This window comes from Octopus bimaculoides, chromosome 1 (genome assembly GCF_046866305.1).
Source record: "Octopus bimaculoides isolate indiv1 chromosome 1, ASM4686630v1, whole genome shotgun sequence".
In the NCBI taxonomy this organism is placed as follows: Eukaryota; Metazoa; Mollusca; class Cephalopoda; order Octopoda; family Octopodidae; genus Octopus; species Octopus bimaculoides.
The window spans coordinates 168336699-168362883 of record NC_142928.1 but is presented as its reverse complement, the minus strand read 5'-3'; the positions used below and the strand labels follow the sequence as shown (position 1 = coordinate 168362883).

The 26185-nt window shown below is 35.6% G+C and overlaps 2 protein-coding genes across 10 annotated transcripts in view; one reads left to right on the top strand and one right to left on the bottom strand.

Moving 5' to 3' along the window:
• Positions 1–26185, top strand: part of LOC106869307 (zinc finger MYM-type protein 1-like) — a 155593-nt gene that overhangs the window by 107781 nt on the left and 21627 nt on the right. The gene's annotated exons all lie outside the window — the stretch shown is intronic.
• LOC106869314 (uncharacterized) overlaps positions 1–26185 on the bottom strand; it is a 157096-nt gene that overhangs the window by 127012 nt on the left and 3899 nt on the right. The window lies entirely within an intron of this gene.

Genomic DNA, 26185 nt, shown 5'->3' with positions numbered 1-26185 from the left:
GGTTATACTATTCATCCTTCTCAGTTGCTGAATACAAAATGTGGCTCACAAGACCTCTGTTCAGGTGATTTACTTGAGTCACCATCTCACACTTGTATGCCAATCTGTCGGCAGGTTACCTATTTACAGCTGAGTGGACTGGAGCAACATAAAATGAAGCGTTTTGCTCAATAGCAAAATGCACAGCCAGTCTGGGAATCAAAACAACAATCTCGTGATTATGAGCCCAACACCCTAACCGCTAGGCCATGCACCTTTTGAATGAAATTGCTGCAGAAAAACTGTACAGAAGCTTGTTGTGTGTGTGTGTGTGGATGTGCATCTTTGCTTAAAAACTAATGTTGGTTTGTTTACATAGAATACAACTTAGTAGTTCAGCAAAAAGAGACCAGAGAGTAAATACCAGATTTAAATACTGTGGCACCACTTTGAAGGGTTTAATTGAACAAATTTGTAGAGTTGAATTTGTTTGACTAAACCCTTCAAAACAGTGCTGCAACATTACCACAGTCCAGTGACTAAAACAAGTACAAGAATAAAAGAATATGCTGCCACTGATCTAAACAAACAATCCCAATGAACCTACAACATTAATACATAAAACATCAAAATTGGAGGAAATATCATGTACAACACATTCTGGCTTCCAGAAAAAAAACTGGTACTGCAAGAGGTAAAGCAGTAGCATTAGAATTAGATCCTCTTTACATCCTAAACAACTTCAACACACCCACACACCTCATGAAGCCAACTACAATAACTCTTTCCCTAAGCATCACCTTCTTCTACAACCACATGCTAAAAGGATCCAAACTCTCTTCTGTTCATTTACCCATTGCCATCACAATACAGTCACACATCAATAATAAAAAGCAGAAACACTTCTACAAACTTTGGAAGAAAAAAATGCACAGTAAAACCAGTTCCACCAGCAAACTGGATTAAGATTCATGGAACATAAAAACAGAATCACCAACATAGAGACTGCAGCACATACATTCAACAAATTACTTATAGACACTCGTATAAAAAAAAAAAAAATTAAAAAAAGGCAGCATAAAAAATAGAACCCCAATTACTCAAACATAAATAGCCATCCTGATTAAAACTAAAGACACTCTCAAACACAATACACCAACACCACACACAATAGGAATAAAATTCATCATGAAATGACTAAATAAAGAAATAAACCATAAAAAAACAGAAAACTGGTTAACATTTGTATCCAACAAATCACAAAATAGTAAAATGCTGTAGAGAAATTTGCAAGATCAACAACTATACAACTATTGTGATCAGATTACAATAATTACCTTGAATAATACAGCAATACTTCAACAACAAGCAAATGCTTTGAGACAAATAACACACAAAGAGGAACACAAAAGGAAGGAAAATGTATCTTTCCAGCTCAGCTACGATCTTGACCTTTTCCTTCCATCAAACACCAAAAAGTAATACAGAAATTGAAAAACTCTGAAGTGTCAGGGTTTTATGAAAATTAAACATACATCTAAAGCACATAGGACCTGAAGGAATCACTGCACTTAACCAAGATCAACAATTTATACAAAATGTCAAATTCCTAGAATGTGGAAAGTTGGCAAAATCATAATACTAAAATCCCTAAACAGCAATTCATGTAGCATCATGTTCCTATTACACCCTCAGACATTTGAAGAAAGCTCATTGCTTGATTTTACTAACCTGCACATGTGCCTCATCAAATGTAACATAGATGTAGACCACCACAACACTTAAGAACCTAACACAGAATATCCATGAAATTTTCAACAAAAAAACAAAAGACCTCTCTGATGCAATTCTAACTCCCCAAAACATTAACAAAACTTTTAACTTCATTCTTATTATCTACTTATATACAAAATACATAACACCACTTTAAGAAGCAAACAAACATGTTTGTTAGCAAAATACCTGTTAGATTACTAAGCCAAATATCAAAAACCACACTTCCAAAACTTTCAATTTCCCAAATCGTGTTACTGGAAGATTTGTCCTCTATCCACTTTTTTCAAGTTATACTAACATGTTTTCCTAACATATACACAGCCTCATATGTAGATGATATCCTCCCATGGTTCTCCAGACATAGCTGCAAAGCTACTCAACTGCCACATCAAACACCTCCAAACCTGGCTCCAAAATTACAAACTAAAAGTGTTACCTATTGTCTCATTCTAAGCAGCAGCACTAGAGAACATCAAATATAACCAATTATTACACTCAACAACATAAACATATCTCATACAGAAGACAAAATTACTGGGAGTTACAGACAATTCCTCTGTAAAACATTCACAAAACACAGAAGACAATAAAGAAAGTGAACTAATGCACAAACAAACGGCACTCACATTTGGACAACAGAAAGAAACATCAATGATACTTAAACAATATATATTCTTCATGCCAGCTCTTCCTAATCTCTCCACTTCCGACCATATAAAATAAAGAATACAGAACAACTCACTATGCATCATAGAGGGTTGTAAATTAGCCACATCTACAGACCCTCTACACAACAAAACATAAATATTAAAAATGCCAGACCTTCAACATATGCAAGCAGCCCAGTTGTTGCTACAGTAAGTTTCAGCCTTGACAGTCTTAGCCACAAGATTTAAAAAAAACAAAACAATCACCAAGCACCCAAATACAAATACACCCTGGAGCAATATTACAACAATATATCCAACAAACTAGAAAATCATTCAAGCGAGGTTGTTGTCAATACTGCTGGACTGGCTCCTGTGCAGGTGGCATGTAAAAAACACCATCTTGAGCGTGGCCATTGCCAGTACCGCGTGACTGGCCCTCATGCCAGTGGCACGTAAAAGCACTCACTACACTCTCGGAGTGGTTGGTGTTAGGAAGGGCATCCAGCTGTAGAAACTCTGCCAGATCAGAGTGGAGCCTGGTGCAGCCATCCGGTTCACCAGTCCTCAGTCAAATCGTCCAACCCATGCTAGCATGGAAAGTGGACGTTAAACGATGATATCCTACAAACTCTGTTTATTACTCAGGGTAGACAAGCATAAAGAACATACACATCAATAGCCTCACTGGTTCTAGAAACTGTGCTGGGATACATGCCACCAAATAATAAATGTAGAACATCCTTGACTGAATCTATCTTGACTACTCCCTATTATGGGTGTCATCAGAATCTATGGGCATACGGAAGCAAAGTGACAGCAAAGAGAATACAATACACCCAGACTTACAGCATACCTCCATATGATTACTCACTAGATACGAGAAGTGCACTGTATGGTTATCAGAGAGGTGGAGGTGTGGCATAACTGGAATAAAAATTTGGTTATTGCATGCTGCAATGTTATAAGACTGCTTGTTATGTGATGATCGAAGGCTATACAGCAACTTCATCATTTATGAGGAAAACTCAACATTGTTGCTCAACTTACTAGAAATAGCTTATTAATTTCCTTCCATCTCAAAAAAAAAAAAAAAAAAAAAAAACGAAACGAAAAAGAAAAGGCACCTTAGATAATGTAGTCCTAGATATAGCAGATGGCCAATAACAACTGGAATACCTCTGATCAGGATCAACTTGAGACAAAGCAATATCATTGCTTACAATACACACACACACAGAGTAAGTACCTAATTACAGTAGGGACAACAGAGTCAACAAGTATTTCTGCAAGTGATACAGTGTCCTATTATTGGTAGTGCACTATGTCAGTGGTGACCTTTTGACTCAGAGGCTAATACAAGACTGGCACTACCATTAGCATGATATTTGTTCCTTCATCTCTTATTCATTAATTACACACCATTTGTCATGGATTAGTTTTTAAAATCTCAACTATATACCAACAATGTGAATCTATAAACACATATATTTATGCACCTGTGCATACTTCACTTTATAAATATATCTTTTAACAATGAGTTGTTATTCCTATCAGGAAAAAAAATGGAACTGACATTTTTTGAAAGATGGAAGATAATTCATTGATTAACAGAACAACTGAAAACATGAATGTGACTCCATATACATAATTATGTATATTGGTATTCCAGTTATTAAATGCCTAAGACTAACTATTAAATGCCTGGCCACCAACCTTATAATATTATGTAAATTTTAATATGCTTCTCATAAATTTGCTTACATTTCTAGACGTAGTTTATGCTACTTGACACATTTGGCAGCTTGGAAAACAGAGGTAGGGGATCTCTGATGAAACTATTTAGTTTGACTCACATAGAAAGCTACCAAAAGCTCTGTGGTTCAATCACAGGACATGCATGTTTATGAAACTAATGTATGATTCTCTCTGTACATATTTAAAAAATATGGATGTATATATTATGAGAAAGTCATTCTACACATATATTGTGATATGTATGGGTTCTTAAATGTTTTCTTTCCATACATGTGGCAACCAGTAATTTTTTAAATGTTATTTATTTCTGTCTAGTAAATGAGCAACATGTCACAATGCTGTGCTCCAAATACAAATTAGGAATACTGCAAAACCCAACCAATAATATTTATAATGTTCACTTGGCAACCACATGGTTTTGGGTTCAAACACACCAAGCAGCATCTTGGATAAGTATCTTCCACTATAGCATTTGAGTTTACCAATACCTTGTCAGTAAAGTTAAGTTGGTGGATATTTGGTAGAAGGCCATCATGTGTGCGTGTGAGTCTATGTATATATGCATGCATGATTGTATCCACATTTGTTCTTGAGGTATTTATTCCCTAAAAAATCTAATTTAAGATAAACTGAAGTTACTCAATAAATAGATTGATAAAATGAGTACCAGACTTAATATTGCGTCCAATATAATTGAAGGTGCACCAGTATGACCATAATGCAATGACTGAAACCAATAAAAGAAATGTGCACAAAATGATAAAAAATAATTTAGGATAAATTCAATGCGACCCTATTAAACTTATCATCCTAACTTTAAGTGATATGGGTTAATTGATAAACTATTGGAGTTTGTATGGATAAGTGAAGAATTCAAATATGTCTCAGGTTTTTTTATTTGTAGTTATACACTATCTTCAACATTGCTGTAGGTTATCAATGTTGTGAAGAATGGATATTAAGGTTGCATGGGAATGTTACTTGTGATAGATTGGTGTCCTGTCCAGGGGTAGATTTATCTCTCCTCTCCTTCACATTCTGAAACTGGAACTAAGCACTAACTCTCAAAAATCCTGGAAGCTCAGGTGGTACACACATGCAGACAGGCAAAGACACACATACATGCACATTATCTGGAAGGTAGAAGAGGCATAAACTATGCAGAAGCCAAGGTTTGTCCATATTTATAGTTGAATAAATGAATATTCTCATAGATGAAGGTTAGGTCCTCAAATACAACTACCATTCTTAACCAATTATTGTTTTAATGCTCCCTTCAGGATCAATAAGGTTAGCGGGCTCCAAACTCTCTGATTTGACTCATCATTGGGATTGACTCCCTTAAGCTCCACCTGTTTGCAGGCACCCACAAGCAGTGAGGGTTTAATCTTGGTGTTGACCTTTTCCTAGTATAGTTGCACTCTAAGGTTGCCAAGTTCAGACCACCTACCCAGTTGTACTATTGGTTTAGCTGTAGATATAGTAGTGCCTTCACTTAGAGACATGTTTTCACAAAAGCTAAATCCAGTGACCATACAGTATGCCAGACACTAACCCAGAATTTCTAAATCGTTGCAGGATTACCAGATAATCCTTGACTCTCCACTGAGTTTATCTGTCCTTTTGACTAGCATTGTTTTTGTCCTGCATGGTTTGTAGCAACCCTCCTCACCAGGCAAGCCTAGTGAAGGGAACTGGTTTAGTCACTGACAAACTGACCATGCATTACTGTCATGTATTGGACTACAGGTTACCAGTTGTACTCATGAATAACATGACATTATACTTATGGTTACATTAGTCTAAAAATAATGATAAAAAACAAAAGAAAAATGAAATGGTCATGTTCCTTTAATGATTCAACAGAGAGATCGATAAAATAAGTACTAGAAATGCAATATGTACTATGATTAATTAAACTCTTGAAGATGGAGCTAGAGTCATAGCTGCAGGTAAAAAATAAAAATATACTGCCTTTTAGTTGCATGTCAGATGAGAGTTCCATGGCTTAGTTGATACATATGATAAAAGGAAGGAGGTGACTAAGACTTAAAACATAGAGGACCATCGGGAGTTCTTATGAGATAACCTACTGAGGGCTACAATGGAGGTGCATGGCTTAGTAGTTAAGACTTTGGATTCATGATTCATAAGATTGTGGTTTTGATTCCTGAACTGGGCAAGGTGTTGTGATCTTGATTAAAACTCTTCATTTCATGTTGCTCCAGTTCACTTAACTTATGAAAATGAGTATTCCTGTGACAAACCACCGTCCTGTCCATTGGGGAGGATATAAACCACAGACTCCAAGAAGCTGTCTCTATGAGTCTGCATGACTTGGGAAGGAACTTTATTCTTTATTGGAGCACAAAAAAGCAGTTATTTAAAGAAAGGGCTAGGATCTATGCTATTATCAGATATAGTGGATTATTTTGCATATCTTTAACCTGAAACATGTTTATTTACTTTTTACATAAAACTTATTTAATTCTTTTTTCTTTTTGTAAATTTTTCTGGAAATTTTTATTCATCTCATTTAATTTAACGATTCTGAGTGTTATTAATTCAGCACAGCAGAAAACAAGAACATTGACAACACCAGCGATGTCGGTAACTTGGAATAAACATCATCAGCTGCAGTTGAAATGAAAGTCTAACATGAAACTAATTGACTAGTTTCTATTGATGACAGTTCTCAGGAGGAATGCATTGACACAATGTAGCATTTTCCAATCAATCACATTTAAACAACCTCAATGCAAAAGCAATATTCAGAGTGAAAAGAAAAAAAAATAAAGTGGGAAAAATATAAAAACAGAAAGAGAAATCAATAAATAAGAGTCAGTTTCATTGTGTTCAGAAGACTGTTATACTAAATAGGACTCTAGTGTAATATCAGGACATAAGTAGAAACTATTTCACAGCAGACCTATCAATAATAATGTGAACAAATTACAATTCAGGGTACATTTCAGTAATCTATTTAAATTGTCTTAAAAATATATATGATTCAAAATGGGTTAATACATACATAAATACTATGATGAATATATATATATATATATATATATATATATATATTGATAGGAAGGACAACAAAAGAAAGAAAGAGACCTCGATATTATGTAAATAGAGGAATTTATCTGTAAAAATGGCTACCGAATAAATGTCACATATTTTTACATATATATATATATATATATATATATATATATATATATATATATATATATGCTAAAAATTACACTTAAGCCTCATGAACTTTTATCAAGATAAATCAAATCATCATCATCATCATCATTATTTAAGTCTGCCTGCCATGCTGGCATGAGTTGGATGGTTTGACTGAGGTCTGGCAAGCCAGTGGGCTGCACCAGGCTCCAGTTTGATCTGGCAATGTTTCTACAGGAATATAATAGGTAAGAGACAAAATGTAGATATATTATATATCCCAACCACAATGATCACCACTGTTTTAATGTCCATTTTGCTATTTGCATGAGTGCGCAAGTCTCTAGCAGTGGCATAGCTAAAAGGAGAGTAAGGGAGGGGGTGGTGACTTCCCCCAAAACCCCAAGCAGATTTTTCAAAATTGGCACCTTTTCAACAATTATCTTTAACTCTTTAGTTATCTGTATCATAACTAATGAAATATTTTGCGTAATATAAAAGAAATGAATTAAAAATTGTTTGGTTTGTGTCATGGCACCTGTTATTTTTTATAAGCTCGCTCCCCCTAACTATAGAACCTGGCTATGCCTTTGGTCTCTAGTAGTGTGTCACCATTCCTTATAACCTTTTGTTGTCATCTTCATAAGGTACAGCTTTTTGAGATCAATCTTCATTTTTTTCTCATGTCTTCCTAGGTTACCCTCTTTCACAGGTTCCATCTATTTTGAGTGCTTAGCACTTCTTTATTCAGATGACACTTTCCATACTCAACACAAGCCTGTACTAACACAGTGTTCTTGCTCGCATACATCTGATTCCCCTTACAACCAGCTTTTCATAGTTCATTTATACTGTTATTCATGCATGTTAATGATAGCATGGTCACTATTTTTTTCTAGCTTTTGTATATTTACTGTACTCAATGTCTACACCATGCCACTATGCAGGACCACACTTTGGACACAAGCATCATACAATCTACATTTTACTCTGGGAGAAAACCTTTGTTACCAGCAGAGGCAAGAGCTTCCTGATCTTTTTCTATTTTGTTCTTACTCTGACTACTATGTTTCTAGGATACCTTTGAAACGCTTGGTGGAATGGATGTAATATGTGATCTTACTGCAAACTACATATATCTGTCAACTTGTCTGTGATACCACAACCTCATGTACATTGGTGCATCCACAGTTTGCACTTAGTAAACTATATAGAATTTTTGCCTACTCTTTTCATGCATATTGAGTACAGCCATTTCTTAAACAGAAGCCTATCTTCTTTCCTATTTCAAAAATCTTTAGTCTTCGCTAACTTTACTTTAAAGCATCCTGATTCTAGGTTTTGCAATTCAAAACACCTAATCTCTCTCACATTGCAGAGCATGATCAAACTTCTTAATTTCAGTTCTCCTTAGTAAGTATATCTGTCATCTAACTTCTCTTGCACCAACTTGATATCAATCTCAACTGTTTCCTTTCTTCCAGTTTTCCAGGCCCGTCCTTTAGCTCTTATGACTATTTACTGTACTTATTCCACTACTATGTTACCTTCTAGCTGGAACCTTGCACCAACGGTAGATCTGGTTTGTAGCCCTCAGTAGGTTATCTCATAAGAACTCCCGATGGTCCTCTATGTTTTAAGTCTTAGTCACCTCCTTCCTCTTATCATATGTATCAACTAATATTTCTCTGGACTGACAACTGTTTGAAGGTTCTTTCAGCTTCCATATCTTTCTTCTCCAGGTTACCTTGTATTTCTGGGTTCATGTAGCTCTTATCCTAAAGTCACTAACTGCAGGCCTATGGTTTGTGTTACATTCTTCATTTAAAAACTTAGCATTCACAACTATTTGTAAATCTCATTTCTTGATGAGTGAAGTTTATCTGTGTGTTCACCTGATAGGTAGGTTGGCTTGTTAGCAATACAAATGTTTAGGCTACTTACATCACCAACTTCCAGGAGCCTTGATCCTACTGCATTCTTCATATAATATTTATAGTGCCCATGTGGCACTATAAAGAAGCCATCATGATGTTGCCTAACATGTCCATTAAAATTACCAGCCAGGATATTGAGGTTGCTACCATTCATTATCAAGGTAGTCTATAGGATGGCTTCATAAAAGCAATTCTTCTTTTCAACTGCTTGCCTTGGTTGTGTTATGTAGAGATAAATGTTGCTATTATGTTGTTCATAACTCTCTAAGCTTAATTATTCTATTACACTCTCTGGCTGCATCAATTACTTTACTTCTCTACAAACAATATGCTTACTCCAACAACTTCATTGTTGTTATCCACCCAGATGAATTTGTACTTGCGCTCCTTGCCTATGAGGATTTTGGCTGAGGTTCCCATCCTCCCTCTTGCATACAGCACACAACTGCCACAATCTCTCTTAACCCATCTTTCCCCATGCCAATGCTGATGGTAACAGTCCAAAAGAGGAGTAGGGGAAGTGTTCTAGTTATGATTCAGTAGATTGGTGTCTGCTTTTTGCACCCGAAAGGAAGAAAGTCTGCTCAATTGCTCAGTGATGATTGGGAAGTCCTTACACATGGCAAGATATTTCTACTATTAATTGATCTTCTATTATATCCCAGTCACCAATGAATAACTATAAATAGTTAACAGAGGGTGTTATATACATAATATATAATATACTATATAATAGGTATGTGTTAAGTAATGGTGGTGGAGGGGTGAAAAACTCCATTAGATTTAAATAGGTGTTAGCAATGCAGTGCAACATCTTATATGTACACATAAGCGTGCATGCACACACACACATACAATCAACATACATATGCATACATACACATGTATGCATGCTTATAACATATGGACATATACATACACATATACACCCCCCACACACACACATTTATACATCAACATAAGCATAGATGTATATAAATACACACACACACACACACACACAAAACATCTATGTATAATATCAACACGCACACACACATATCATCCTTCTCTTCAGCAGTTTTAGTCCTAGCTACATGGCATATGTGTAGCTATTAACTGATTGGGTGAGGCTATGATTAAAATTCTTGGTGATTTGAATACCATGCTCCAATGGGAAGAAAACAACAAACTTGAAAAGTGGAATAATCTTTTAGGTTTCTTAATGTTTAAACAACACTGTTGCATGCAACGAAGGAAAATATGTGCTGTTTATTGCAGAATGGGCATTTAAATCTTGCACCTTTTACTTGTTTCAGTCATGGGACTGCAGACATACTGGAGCACTGCCTTGAAAGGGATTAGTCAAACAAATCAACCCCAGTACTTATTTTTATGATTTGTATTTATTCTATTGGCCTCTTTTTTGTTAAACCACCAAGTTACACAGGGACATCATCAAAGCTGTCAAGTGATGGTGGGGGACAAACACAAAGACACACACAGAGGCATACATATATTATATACATATATACACACACACACATACACACAGGTGCACATGCACACACACACACATGATGTGTTTCTGTCAGTTTCTGGCTTCCATATGCACTCATAAGGCTATGGTCAACCTGGGGCATAGTAGAAAATACTTGGCCAAGGTGCTGCACAGTGGGACTGAAACAGGAACCATGTGGTTGGAAAGCAAACTTCTTACCACACAGCCAAATTAGTATATATATATATATATATATATATATATATATATATATATATATATATATATACACACACACACACACTTACATATATATCTTTTATATTTCAGTCATTAGACTGCGGCCATGCTGGGGCACCACCTTGAAGTTTTAGTTGAATGAATCGACCCAGTACTTATTTGTAAGCCTAGTTCTTATTCTATAGATCTCTTTTGCTGAACCACTAAATTACAGGGATGTAAACACACCAGCATCGGTTGTCAAGTGATGTTGGGGGGACAAACACAGACACACACACATATATATATATATATATATATATATATATATATATATATATATATGAGACGGGTTTCTTTCAGCTTCTGTCTACAAAATCCACTCACAAGGCTTTGGTCAGCCCGAGGCTATAGTAGAAGACACATGCCCAAAGTACCACGCAGTGGGACTGAACCTGGAACCATGTGGTTGGTAAGCTTAACAGATCCCATCCATCATTCTATGTAATCATTTGACAGTTCTAAAACTGCTGTCTAATAAGGCCAAGAACCCATAAATCTAATTTGGAAACTTCTACATTGTTGCTTGACCTGCTAGAAAAAGCAGCCAAATCTTATCACACCCTACTGTCTTAAATCATCATCATCATCATCATTTAATATCTGCCTTCCATGTTGCCATGGGTGGGACAGTCAGGCAGAAGCCTACACCAGACTTCTGTGACTGTTTGGCAGGATTTTTACAGCTGGATACCCTTCCCATCACCAACCACGCAACAGTGGACTATTAAGAACAAAAAGCAAAAAGAAAAAGTAAAAATGATGTCATCATAGGCATTCAGGGACAGGCATGGTTGTGCAGGTAAGAGGTTTGCTTCCCAACTACATGGTTCCAGGTTTAGTCCCAATGTATGGCACCTTGAGCAAGTGTCTTCTACTATAGCCTTGGGCTGACCAAAGCCTTGTGAATGGATTTGGTAGATGGAAGCTGAAAGAAGCTCATCATGTGTGTGTGTGTGTGTGTGTGTTTGCCCATCATCACCACTCTGTGTAAGCAAAGTGTTGGTTTACTTACATCCCCATAACTTAGCTGTTTGGCAAAAGGAGACTGATAAAACGAGTACCAGGCTTAAAAAAAAGTATGCAATCTAATGACTGAAACAAGAAAAAGATAAAAGATGGGTATATAAAAAGATAGGATAGTCATGGCTGGAATATCGTAGATCTGCTCAATCAGAGCTAACCTGGGACAACAACTATGTTCTCATTAAAACAGCTCTAATAATAGGGATATGAAGGATAGGTCTTGATTGTTATTTTTATGAATCTAAAACTGTCTCTCTATTTCTGCTTCTAAATCCATTTTAAAGAGCCTGAATAGTTCTCTGGAGTTGCTCATATTCATCTTTCACCTTGTTCACATTGATTTTAGAAAACTCTAGTAAGTACTTTTTGTAGGTATCTTTGGGATGTTAATTCTATTTCCGAAACATATATTCTTTATCACAGTTAATTGTTCACTATTAATTGATCAGTTTACACATACATATGCACTTGCATAATTGGTGAATTTCTGCACCAGTGGCAACCCAGCATTTAGCACTGGATTGTTATAGTTGGTGGGTGGATACTGTGCTACAGATTTAAAATCCCAATGTCAAAGTTAATCCATTAATGTATAAAAGGTTATTGATGGTCTAGAATATTCAAGAATAGTAAATATTGATTTATAATAACAAATTTTGTGCTATTTTCAGTGGCCAGTTCAATAGGCCTTTATAAGCAACATTTTTGTTACAGTAGTGAAGAACTGTGCTTCCATGACAACAGGTCCATAATTTTCTACATTGAAAAGATTATCCTTATTATCAACATTTTATTTCCCATGTTGGTTTTGGATTGGTTGGTGTGTGTTGAAACACAATAAAAGTGTTTTAGCTACTAATGTGTATATCTAAACAGCAAAACAGAAATTGCACAATCATTGAGTGAAGAAAAAAAAAAAAAAAGAATCTGACATTATCTTTTACATATACAGAATCACTCTGAACAATTATATTTAATACAATACTATCAGAAGATACAAAGAGGTAATACATCAATAAATCATAAGACATAATTTACGAAATCAATTAAATGACAGTGCATACATCCATAACATTAATAAGTGATAAGTTAGTTTAAAGGTTTATATTCAAATGCCAAGTTTATAAGTCTTACAAGAAATCTATACAATTTAAGTTATTTCGAGCTGGAAGATAAAAAAAAACTTTTGAGACCCAGAAATAAATATTAGCTTTATTATCCATTCAGGCACACTAGAGGATTTACAAAAATTACTTAGAGATAACTTTGGGCAATTCTATGGATGAAATATCTGTTGAAATTCTTAAATAACACACTAGAGCAATTTCTCCTGGTGTATATGATATCTAACTAAGCATGTTCTCAGGAGATCTGAAACCTATTCCTGAGAACTAAATGAACTGAAGCAGTTATAGCTAAGTATCCAATACATAAAGCAAAATCTGTAGATTTGAACTCACAATATATATGATAGTTCATAAATTATTCACTTAACCAGTTCAGGAGAAAATTAGAATACATAAAATAACAACAAACTAGCTATTTTTTATTAATATATCTTTTTTTTTTCATTTCTGCCAGTAAAATATATTTTCCATTTCACCCAGAGTTGTTTATTTCTTAAATATATATCTTTATGTTTTCTTTTATTATGTTGTATATTATTTCTATATTTAGGATAATGTTTAGCCCCTGGTCAGTCCAGACTGAGCAGATCCATGATCAAACAACGTTTTGGACATGACCATCTGCCTTTTCTTTAGGCACAGTGTACTTAAAACCACATTATCCAATGTTTTCTTTTCTAAGACAATAGGATATGTCAAGGTAAATTTGGCTGCTATTTCCATCTAATCAAGTGACTGCATAGTAGCTCTTTCATGGCATATATTTAGAAAGTTAAAAAGACATGGTAACTATGTTTCACTCATTTGTAATTATAAGACAGCTGAAAGAAATACATTTTTAAAATATAGTGACTCACTTATGATAAAAGGTAAACTATAATGATGGTATGTCAACAGAATAATCTTGCATCCACAAATTTGATTTGCAGCTTATTTAATTGTGAATCAATCAATGACATGCTTGTTTGTTTAATACAAGCACCAGCAGAATTACATCACCTAATTTGCTAATGTGACAATGGTGAAATTGGCTGCTGACATTTCTATCAAAAATATATGCCATTAAGACTTGCTATCTTCTCTTGAAAGAAAATTGTTGGCTGATGGCAATATCTCACACCAAGGATTTGAATCACCCACATTCTGGATTGAACATTCCTGACTACAACCACTACAAAAGTTGTCATACACGAAATTAACTAACTCAAACAAATGAGTATTTCAGATATATATATATATTATTATAAGAGAAAGAACCAATTTGCTCTTTCAATTCTCTACAGACTTTCCATAGACTGGTTATCATATTGCAAGTAGTGAAAGTCACTTATTTAAGCTTTTACCAGCAGCTCACAAAGGTACTTTTATCGAGTCATGCAGAACATCACCAGCTATTTCCTCACAGAACATCTCAACGGAATGACAATGCGCTTACTCTTCAAAGCCTTAATACAAAAAGCTTAGCCACATATCGTTGCATCACAGCAAACAACATAGATGCAGACCAATTATTGCAACACAATTTACCAGATGACAAGGGATTGAGACTTCTGGCAATTTGCTGTACTTGAGAAGACATGTCAGGCTAAGTAAAATCACAGCCATCCATACATACAGGCAGGTCCTTTATGGCCATGCCCCCACTCCCTCTCCCACTAAAATGCACCCATTTTAGGTGCCAAGTAAAAGCACCTGTGCCAGTGGCATGTAGGAAGCACCCAGCCCACTCTGTAAAGTACTATAGTCAGCATTAGGAAGGGCATCCAGTCATAGAAAACATGCCAAATCAGACAAATGGAGCTTGGACAGCTCTGCAGCCCCTGTCAAATCATCCAACCCATGCCAGCATGGAAAATGAACTTTAAACAATGATGATGATGATGATGATGATAATGATGTGCAGCTCATTTATCACTTCTCTCTTGACGAGTATTATTGGCCCTGCAGATAGTCATGTTGCCCAGAGAGAACGTTCACACATTTAGCCTTTCATATCACAGCTTGATTTGAGTAAAACAGCTCACACAACTAGCATTTCCTTGCAGGGAATAAACTAACTATGACAAGTTGTAAGAATATTGATACATGAAAAGCTGCACAACTTACAGCCACAAGCCATTTATAGCTTATGCATCTTATACTCACACATATTTCAACCTCTATTGCATCAATAGGATTTCTACTTTAATCAAAACTCTCTTTTCAGTTAGTCTCAATACTTAGCTGTATGAATACCCAATGCAGTAACTCATTTCTGCCAGTTCCTGTAAACAAAAAGGTTTATTGCCTCTCATTTTTACTACAGTAAATTAACCAGTTCTAAACTTCATGTGATCTATTGCTGCTTAAATTCAAATTTCCACTTATATTTCATGTAAACAACTGCTGCTTATATGATTTTGAATTGCTTTAAATCATCTTTTTTATATTACTTTGGATAAATGTGGCACCACTTAGAATTGGACAAGGCTTGCATTGAATATGGAAAAAATGGGAAAAAAAAAAATATATGTATATGATAACTTTGCACTGTAACTTCTGTACCCCTACCCCCTAAAAAAAAACAAAAAAAACACACCGTTTTTTTCTATAAGCATATGAGGGTCACCAATTGTAGAGAAAATGTAGTTGGTAGCTACACAGTGATTTTGTACTTTTCCCACCTTGCACTAGAGCTGTTCAGTTTAAGTGGTGAGAAAATTCAGACTGATATAAACACTGGTTCAAAGTGTTTACTGTGAAAGACTGTGAGAACAGGTTAAAAAAAATTTTAATGTTGATACAAGCAAAAGTTTTACATATGGGTGTATACATGCTCATTTTGAAAGTCTTTCATGTTTTGGAGGATATGATTCTGCAGTGGTAAGGTTGTTGTTGTGTTGGCACTCCGTCGCTTACGACAGCGAGGGTTCCAGTTGATCCGATCAACGGAACAGCCTGCTTGTGAAATCAACGTGCAAGTGGCTGAGCAATCCACAGACACGTGTACCCTTAACGTAGTTCTCGGGGATATTCAGCGTGACACGACTGACCCTTTGAATTACAGGCACAACAGAAACAGGAAGTAAGAGTGAGAGAAAGTTGTGGTACAGTTGTGGTACAACATGGTTCGCCACCATCCCCTGCCGGAGCCTCGTGGAGCTTTAGGTGTTTTTGCTCAACAAACAGTCACAACGCCCGGTCTGGGAATTGAAATCGCGATTCTATGACCGCAAGTCTGCTGCCCTAACCACTGGGCCATTGCGCCTCTACTCTGCAGAGGTAAAGATAAGAAAGAATAAACATACTTTCTTATGGGAACTGGCAGAAATTACTGATTTGGATATTCATTAAATTGAGCATATGCTTCATATTAAGACTAGCTGAATGAAGGATATTCTGTTGATGTGATGGAAGTTGAACAATGTGTAAGCTGCAATGGCTTGTAATTATCAGCTGTATAGGCTGAAGAATGGCATGTGACTGTAATAGCTGCAAAATGGCTTATGGAGGTAAATTGTACAACAGTGCATATTTCAATATTCATGCAATTTATCAAAGTTGGTTTAGTCCGTGTAGAGAAATGAAAGATACATAAGCTATATGACTCAAATCAAGCTGTGGTATGAATGCTTTCTCCAAGCATGACTATTTGCAGGGCTATAGAACCAGTCATTAGATAAATGGTAAACAAGCTCTTTATCATGGCTGATATAATGAGTTGTAATAATTAGTCTGCACAGTTGCTGACTGTTGAAATGTTGAGATACTTTGTGGATAAAAACTACCAAGGGCCGTAGTCCTCTAGAGTTCTTGATAAAAGTATTATTGTGAGCTGCTGGTAAAAGCCTGGATGATAAGAGACTTACTCTACTTGTAACAATAACAGTCTGTAGGCCAGTCTGCAGAGAAGCAAAAGAATATATTGACTCTTTCATAAGAATGTATGCTTGAAATAAATTATTATTTGGATACATTCATTTCTTGTATAATGTCGACTCCATTAGTAGTAATAGTGTTAAATTTTCAATTAAGTCACAGAGGGTTCAATCCTTGGTGTGAGATCACTGGCTACAAACAACTTTCATGCAACAAATCATTTAATTTTAATGCCTTACCTTTTTTCAAAGGTAATGTAAACAGTGAATTTTACAGACATCACACAAGCTACACAATGAATAAACATGACATTGACTGGGAGTTAATTAAGTAAGGGGCAAATCAAGTTTGTGAATGCAAGTTCATATTGGTGGCATGTAAAGACAATCACTTCCCCTATTATCATAAGCAATTTACTTTAAAATATTATAAATGCAAATAAGGCTTGATAATTAAGTGAACATTGAGTTTTGAAATGCAGAAGAACAGGTGAACTTTGAGTGCACTCACATTCAAAAATACGTGCTTGTAATGGGTTTGTAAGTTTATATCAACAGCATTAGAATAACTGACATTATCAGAATTAATACTTCTATCTAGAGGACTAATGATGTGAGCCGACTAATCTGAAAATAATCTACAAACTGCATAGTTTACTCTCAAGTCTGGGTAATATGATCAGATTAAATTTAAATTATTCACCTTAATAAATTATATTTATAGTTGACTCGAGTCACTAGTGAAACTGATAGGCTTGACTAAGACCAGGCACTATGGTGGTATCAGCCATTACTTGTAGTAGTATTATGCTACTTTTAACTAACATACAGATTTGCAAATCTGGCATAAAATTCAAACTTCTTTTTCTGTACAAGGTTTGACTGTGCTTAAATGAAAGCTTAGAAGGGAATTAACAATTACTATTGTAGGCTGAGGCATCAGCAAACCCAAAGGTGATGCTTTACTTCATAGTTTGAATAAATTCAAATGCACACAAAATCATACGCAGTTATTTTTTTATATTACAAAGATTATGCAATTATTATGAATAGCGAAACTTTGATAAATGAGCTATGCATTACAACTGCAGCTTATAATGTTTACACATATACAGTGCAGTTTTTCAGCCTATGACTAGAATCAGATACTGGCCACTTGTCAAGTTATCTCTCCTTACAAATACAGATAGGCCAGTCAGTATTGTTGAACAGATGCTTTTCTAATGTCACGTTATGTGGCTGATGACAGAAGGTTGTAATAGAAAATACCAGGAATAAAAAAGAGAGAAAGAAAGAAAGAAAGTAATGTACAAAGAACATGTTCCTTGTTTTCTCCTTTCACTTTATTCACCCAGAAGCTAACAATATGTAAATTAAAGACAGACACTAAAATAATCAGATACTTTACTGATTGAGACACTTTATTAACAAAATCACACACACACACATGCACATGCACACGCACACACATGCGCGCACACACACACACACACACACACACACACACACACACAGAGGAGTTGGTAGTGTCCTGCATAATAACTTGCAAGAAAGGCAAACACAAATAAGCTGAAATGACAAGTGAGTCTTAAAGGACATCTTCAGTTGCTGATGTATGCAGGGGAGACAAAAACGTGATGTGAATGAATGCTACTAATGTATATTGACAGCAGAAAATATCTTTGGTCGAATTGTAGCAATCTGCCATACTTCCTTACTTTATCAACATAAAAATATACACACAAAAAAAAAGGGGAAAAAACAACCAATGTGGAAGGCTCTGTTTAGATTTCATGAACCAGTGAAGATGGGGGTTCCACATGTTTACTTAACTTGCTCAAAATAGTAGCCAAATGTTTCTCAAATCACACACTCTTCTCTTGTAAAAGGGAAGCTGCATCAGATAATCTGGTCTGATATTTTTGGTGTAGCTACAGACAGCAATCAGGCATTTGCAGAATTTATATCTTCATAAGTAACAAAGATACTCAGAAGTTTGGTACACTATGCAAAATCATAAGCAAGCTAGATACAGAAGGACAAGCTACCAGCTACAAAACACAAGCCCCAAACATTATGGTGTATGCCTGTCTATAATAGGTGGAGGTGCATGGTTTAGTGGTTAGGGTGTTGGACTCATGATCATAAGATTGCAGTTTCAATTCATGGACCAGGTGATGTGTTCTTGAGCGAAACACTTCATTTCATGTCGCTCCAGTCCAATAAGCTAGTAAAAATGAGTAATCCAGCAATGACTGGTGTCCTGTCCACAGAAGAATATATATGCCAGAAAAATCAAGAAACTAACCCCATGCTCTTTATGGAGTAATGTGGATTAACCCTGTCTATATTAGATAAATGCACCACACAGAATACACTAAGCCAGCTCAACTCTATCCAAATGAAAGCTCTGAAAATTGTTACAATTAATGAAATAAAAGTTATCAAAATAGTTTACATCACAGGGAAGAAATTATTGTAACAACATCATTCTATAAAATGCACTATGTAGACCAATGAACTCAGAGCTATGCTACCCCTACAATTCAAAAGTTGTTGTAGTGCAAGGACTAATACTTTCACACCTATACATCTCCTCTAGATGCACTTTCTGCACACAGCTATTAACACATGGAACCATCTTTTCAAAGTTACAATTGGAACTATCTTAGCTGATGGAACATAAACTTTCAAAGGTTGAGAGAACAAACACTTCATCATTTTCCTCAGAGAGAGATTCTCCTTCATTGACCTGATACATCATCATCGTCATCATTGTCATTGTTTAACATCTGCTTTCCATCCTGGCATGGGTTGGACAGTTTGACTGAGGGCTGGCAAGCCAGAAGGCTGCACCAGGCTCCAATCCGATCTGGCAAAATTTCTACAGCTGGATGCCCTTCCTAACGCCAACCACTCCGAGAGTGTAGTGAGTGCTTTTTACATGCTACCGGCACTAGGGGCAGTCAGGCGGTACTGGCATCAACCACACTTGAATGGTGCTTTTTACATGCCACTGGCACAGGACCAGTCAGCCAGCACTAGCATCGACCACATTTGAATGGTGCTTTTCATGTGCCACCGGCATGGGAGCCAGTTAGGCAGCACTGGCAATGATCACGCTCAAATGGTGCTTTTAACGTGCCACTGGCACAGGTACCAATCAGGCGGTACTGTCATCAGCCACCTATATATATATATATATAGAGAGAGAGATAGAGATAGAGAGAGAGAGAGAGAGAGAGAGAGAGAGAGAGAGAGAGAGGGAGAGAGAGAGAGAGATGGAGAGAGAGTGTTTAGGAAATTACTTGATACAGTTATAATATTTTGAGAAAGATTCTTTTCAAAAAGTGAAGATTAAGAAAAAAAAACAACCTTTTAGAGAGCAGAATGGTACCAACCTCTAGGAAGGAACCTCACAAATAGTGTGTAGGCTTTAATAGTTCATTAAAGCCTACACACAATTTGTGAAATTCCCTCCCAAAGGTCAGCACCATTCCACTCTCCAAAAAGTTCTCCTCCCAATCTTAACCTTTTGAAAAAAATCCCTCTACAAATGTATAAAATTATATCATCATCATCATCATCATCATCGTCATCATCATCGTTTAACGTCCGCTTTCCATGCTAGCATGGGTTGGACGATTTGACTGAGGACTGGTGAAACCGGATGGCAACACCAGGCTCCAGTCTGATTTGGCAGAGTTTCTACAGCTGGATGCCCTTCCTAACGCCAACCACTCAGAGAGTGTAGTGGGTGCTTTTACGTGTCACCCGCACGAAAACGGCCACGCTCGAAATGGTGTCTTTTATGTGCCACCCGCACAAGCCAGTCCAGGGGCACTGGCAACGATCTAGATAAAGAAAATGGAAAATCTTTCATTGTAGGTCTGCTTATTCAGGAGTGACTTGGGGCTTACTAAATATATTGCAATATTGAGGAGGAAGATAGTGATGGCATTTTTGTACTTCTGTCTTCTGTACAGAATTAGAATAAAATGAACCAGAAATCTAAAGCTATTCCAGTAATAACGCATTGGACAAATAAAAATGTGTAAAGACAGAGACTAGCTGAAAGGTTATAATGCTGTACTACCTACTGATTCTGTGATCAGCACCTAACCAGTACAGCTATAAAGTTGTATCCCTAGGCAAGGCACATAACTCAGCTTGTCTCAGTATAACTGCCAATAAATAGTACTACTACTTCACTCTGAGAAGCTAGTTATTTGAAGAATATCCTGCTGTAAAATTAACTGCTCCATCCAATCTCATTCCACCCATGTTAATCTGGAATTATAACAAATAAACTACAATTAGCAATGTATTTAAAATGTGAATAGAATTTCCACTTTGTATCCATTATAGGAAGAATGCAAGGGAGAAGGATTATCAACATTAGCTTTAGCTCCATTTTGGAAATAATATCAAATTCTTCTACATCATTATCTAATGGCAGTTAGCCCTCAGAATAAAAACAAAAATTGTTTTCTTCTTGCCAGAACATTAAGTTAGAGAAATCAACTGCTTCAGTCAATCATTGTTAACATTGTTAGGAAAGTGAATTTAATGAAGGATTCAAGTGATATTCATAGATTTAAATTTTCAGAACACTAGGTAAGAAGGGAGTTTTCTCAGTTCCCTATTAAGAAAGACAATTTGACACAAAGAAGCCAGAACTGATGAAATCATTTTAACACTAACAAAACCATTTATGTAACTAGAGAAGTGTTAATTATATTTTGAAATTTTACATTGGTGAATATAAATTGAATAAAATTTGATTTATGGTTGTAGTCATAGTAATAATAAGATGAAAATCCTGATAATAATAATTGATGGGTAGAACAGAGATAATTTTAAATGTTGTTCCAGTACTAACTAGACCTAACTACTATTTTGCTTGATCTGGGCAAATACTACTAATATACATTATAATAATAATTCATTTCAGATAACATGTTCTCAAATTCAAATACAAAAATGTAGGTGTAAAGAAAAAAAATTAAAAATAAATCTAAAATATTAAGAAATAACAGCCAAATTTTTATAGCTTATTTACAGATGCAATATTTAGATATTTTATTACAGGCTTAATCATATATATTTATGCTATTCTAGCTCCAGATTATGGGAAATACTTTTAAATTTGAATTTTTTTTTATCAAAATCAGACAAAATATCTCATTCCTGAACTATTGTTGATTTTATAAGTTGTAACTGATCATCCATCTGGGATAGTGTAAACACATCTGTTCAAGGCTGTATCTCCACCCAAACCCAGCTGCATAATTCAGAAGCTTTCTCATACAATCTACAACCACTTGCCCATTAGTCATCTGTATTCTTCCTCTCAAACAATCAATCAAAATCCATACCCTAAGGAAACCATAAGAGCATGGCAACAAATTTGACACCCCCATCTTTTTCCAACTTTGCTGGTCATCTTCAAGGTTTTCCACCATCATCCTGCCTGTCCATTAATTGACATTACTCAACCAGACTTGTAGTCTCCCTATACCTCTTTTACAGATGAGGTAGGGCATACATGACCATATTTGCTAGAGCTGGAGTGTCAGGATGTACTACGTGTTTAAATCACTTTATTATCTACTTTTTGACAATTGACAGCAAAGTTTTGTGGTTTGTAGTCTTCCCAACAACTTCTCTCCTAGCACTCATTAGTCTAATGTGTTTCTAATTCTTCTAACATTACAAAAATTACTTCTAGTCTTCTGAATTTACTAGACTACATACCATTCCCACTAAATGAGAACCATCCCCACATAATCTAAATGTTTAACTCAATTCTTCTCCAATTATTTTCAATGTATCCTACCCATTTTTGTTTTTAGAAATATTTTGAAGAACAACCAGTCATAAGCTATGTGTGATTTTTGCAAAGCCTTATGAAGAAGAGAAAATAGAATCTAGGTGGGCAATTCCCATTAAAGTTACTGCCAATTCTAATTTTGATTGCTAAGGATTCTCATATGGAACTAGTACAGCCGTCATGTACCATTTACATTATAGAATATTAGTTCCATCTCCCAAGGTTAACAAGCATAAAGTTGTTTATTATAAGAAATATAACACCTGAATTTCTATGTACTTGTTCAAACTCAAACTACATTTCAACCAAATCTAACTAAACTTGTGCTAGCTTTACAATAACTACCTCGCTAATAACTCAATCTTTTCAGTAATTTTTTTTTTTTTTTATCAGCTGTTGTACATTTCCTATACTTTTATTACAGATGATTTATTATAAATTAGTCCTTTGAAAGCCATCTCCAATAGGCAAATTTGATATGGTTGATGTTCAGGCTGAACATCTGTTGGTAAATGTCTGCAGGAAAATCATGGAAGGGAATGGAATTTCAGAAAGATGCAGTTCTAAAGGTGAAATTGAGAACAGTGGTTAGTATAGGGATTGAGATTTGAGATTTTGCTGGGTTAGCTGGATGTAAATAAGGGGTATACAACTAACTATTTCAGAGATGCAGAGGCTGAGATAACAGTAGAAGAGTAACAAGAAACAGAAAATGTGAGCAACAGATGGTTGTACTTTAGTGAAGGAATCTTAACTAGTCATTCAAATAGTTTCCTTTGCTTGTTTGAGTGTACAGTAGCAGCACCATCTCACACATGTAAAATGTACTCAGATGTGAGTCTTACTTGAGCTTTAGAGAGTAAAGTCAACACATGGGCTGAAGTAATTTCTCTCTCTAAAGAAGAATTCTAGCTTTTGTCATGTAGTTTTGATAATATATAGGGAAGGCCACCATGAAAGATCAAAGATGGTCAGGCTTAGCATTTGTAGTGACTTTCAAAGTTTTAATTATATGTTGTTCAAGAGTAGAGAAGATAGGTAGAAACCTTTCCTTGATATGTATAGCAACTGAGTTTTTGTCCTGCTGAAAGAGGTGAAGGTTTTGTTGACTGTCAGTGCTTTCTTAGTCCCAGGTCAATACTGACCAAACAGATCAATGTTCAAAGGCATTCCAGCCATAACCATCTCAATCTTGCATAGAGTGCATCTAGGATACCATTATCTAATGCAGAGGTTTTCAAACTTTTTGACTTGCAGACCCCTTTATATTTCAGGCTTTACCTTATGGACCCCCTTATAAACGCTTATGAAATTTATACATAAATATTTGCTTAAAATAACATATTTTTACATTTATTTATTTAACAGTATTTAACAAATAAGTTTATTGTCAATTAAAAGATTTCAATTAAAAAACATATATAAAATCAAATTGCCCATAAAAAGTATTTGCTGTCCACGGACCCCCTGTCTTGCCCTTGCAGACCCCCTGTGGTCCGCGGACCACAGTTTGAAAACCCCTGATCTAATGTACTCTTTTTTGAAGATTGTAGGATATGATATAAGGGAGAGTTTGACTTCTTCATAAACACATCTTGCATGTGTTACAGTGCTAAAATAACTACAGTTGGTTCTGGGGGGGTTTTCTCCAGTGTAGTAGGATGTATTATTTGTTTACAGTGTTGCAGCACAGTTGTAGGATAATCCACTAAGTGATTAAGTTGATTAACAGATAACTCAATCTTATTAATTACTAATGTCTTATGGTTCCACTACACTTTCATTTATCATATTTATTCCAAAGACCTCTCATAATAACGCTTCTATGGTTATCTTTTTAATTAATAATGAGATGAAAAAAAGTGCCCATATAATTTTCAATACATTACTCTTTACCTGATATTTTGAGCATGTTGTTTTGGAGTTTGCAACACTATGCTTTCATCTTCCAAATGTTCAAATCAAATCTACTTATTATATAAAAATGAATGGAGAATGTAGAAATGCAAAATAATAATAAAGGGGGTGGGGTGGAAAAGTAGGTACTGAAACCCCATTTGAAAAGTCTGATGAAACGTAGGACTCTCGAAAGTGACAAGGAAAGGAAAAGCAAGAAACACATTTAAGAAATATATAGATTTATTATAATCTTTACAATGAAATTAGGTAACGAGTGAACAAAAAGAAACATCTGTATCATGATGTTGATAGTAGGCTATGGCAGAAAAGTAAAAGTATGATTGACCGTTGACTGAACACTATTCAATTTTTTTTCTCCGTGTTTTTCTCCTTGTCTCCGTATTCTTTCTGTTGAAGAGCGTAGCTCGAAACGTCAAAGACTTTCCGTATTCCCGAGCGTCATACTAATATATACTTTTGTTATTTACACCACCTGTCCTCGTCTGTTGTTATTATTTGTATATTCTCCCATATGTTAAAACAAGGCTAGGTTGAATTTACGAGCGCACGTCGCTTATGTTAAAATAATTCACCCAGGTTAATTCTGGCCGAACAGAGCTAAGACGAAGGGCATTACAACTATGGCTATTTCGAATAGTCTTTTTAAGAAGGTTGGGGGTGATTTGAATGTTATTTCTAATCAAGCAACAAGTTGTCACTGTAGCTAATAATTACTTCGATTGTTGTCTAACATTTCAACTTACAGCTGTTTGCTTTAGCTGTCAGCACTGACAATTGCACTGGTGATACTACTACCACCGCCGCCGCCCAAATCGTGGCTACAAGCTTGTTTTTTTCTTTTTCCTCTGCTATACTCTGGAGGGTATCGTGTTTATAAAGTAAGTTCTTGGAGAATCGAATTAGCTTCTAGAATTCCCTTTACCTCCTTTACTTACTGCTCAGCGGAGAAGCAGGTGCTTCACAACTCATTTTCTCTCATCTTTAATAACTATATATAGGTTGTTGACTTTGCAGTAAATTAGAATCCTCATAGCCCCCCCCCCCCATTTCATCATCATCTACATTGCAATTATGGCAATTCTCTTGCCTATCTCAGTCACACTTCTAAACTCTACCATTAACCTAACATTAAGATGATTAGTCATACTATTATCGATTATAATAACCATTACTTAACAGTCACTAAGTGATAAACCTCGTTGATGCTGTTGCTATTGGTAGCAGTACAGTCATGGAACTCGTCACCGTCATTTTAACAACGTTGATTTAGTATGAGAAGTAAACATTTGCATAGCTCATCTCAGCATAGGAAGCAAGAACAAGTTTTCTGGGAAATATGCACGATATTTATTTATTTATTTATTTATGTGTTTCAGCCAAGTGGCTGCGGTCATG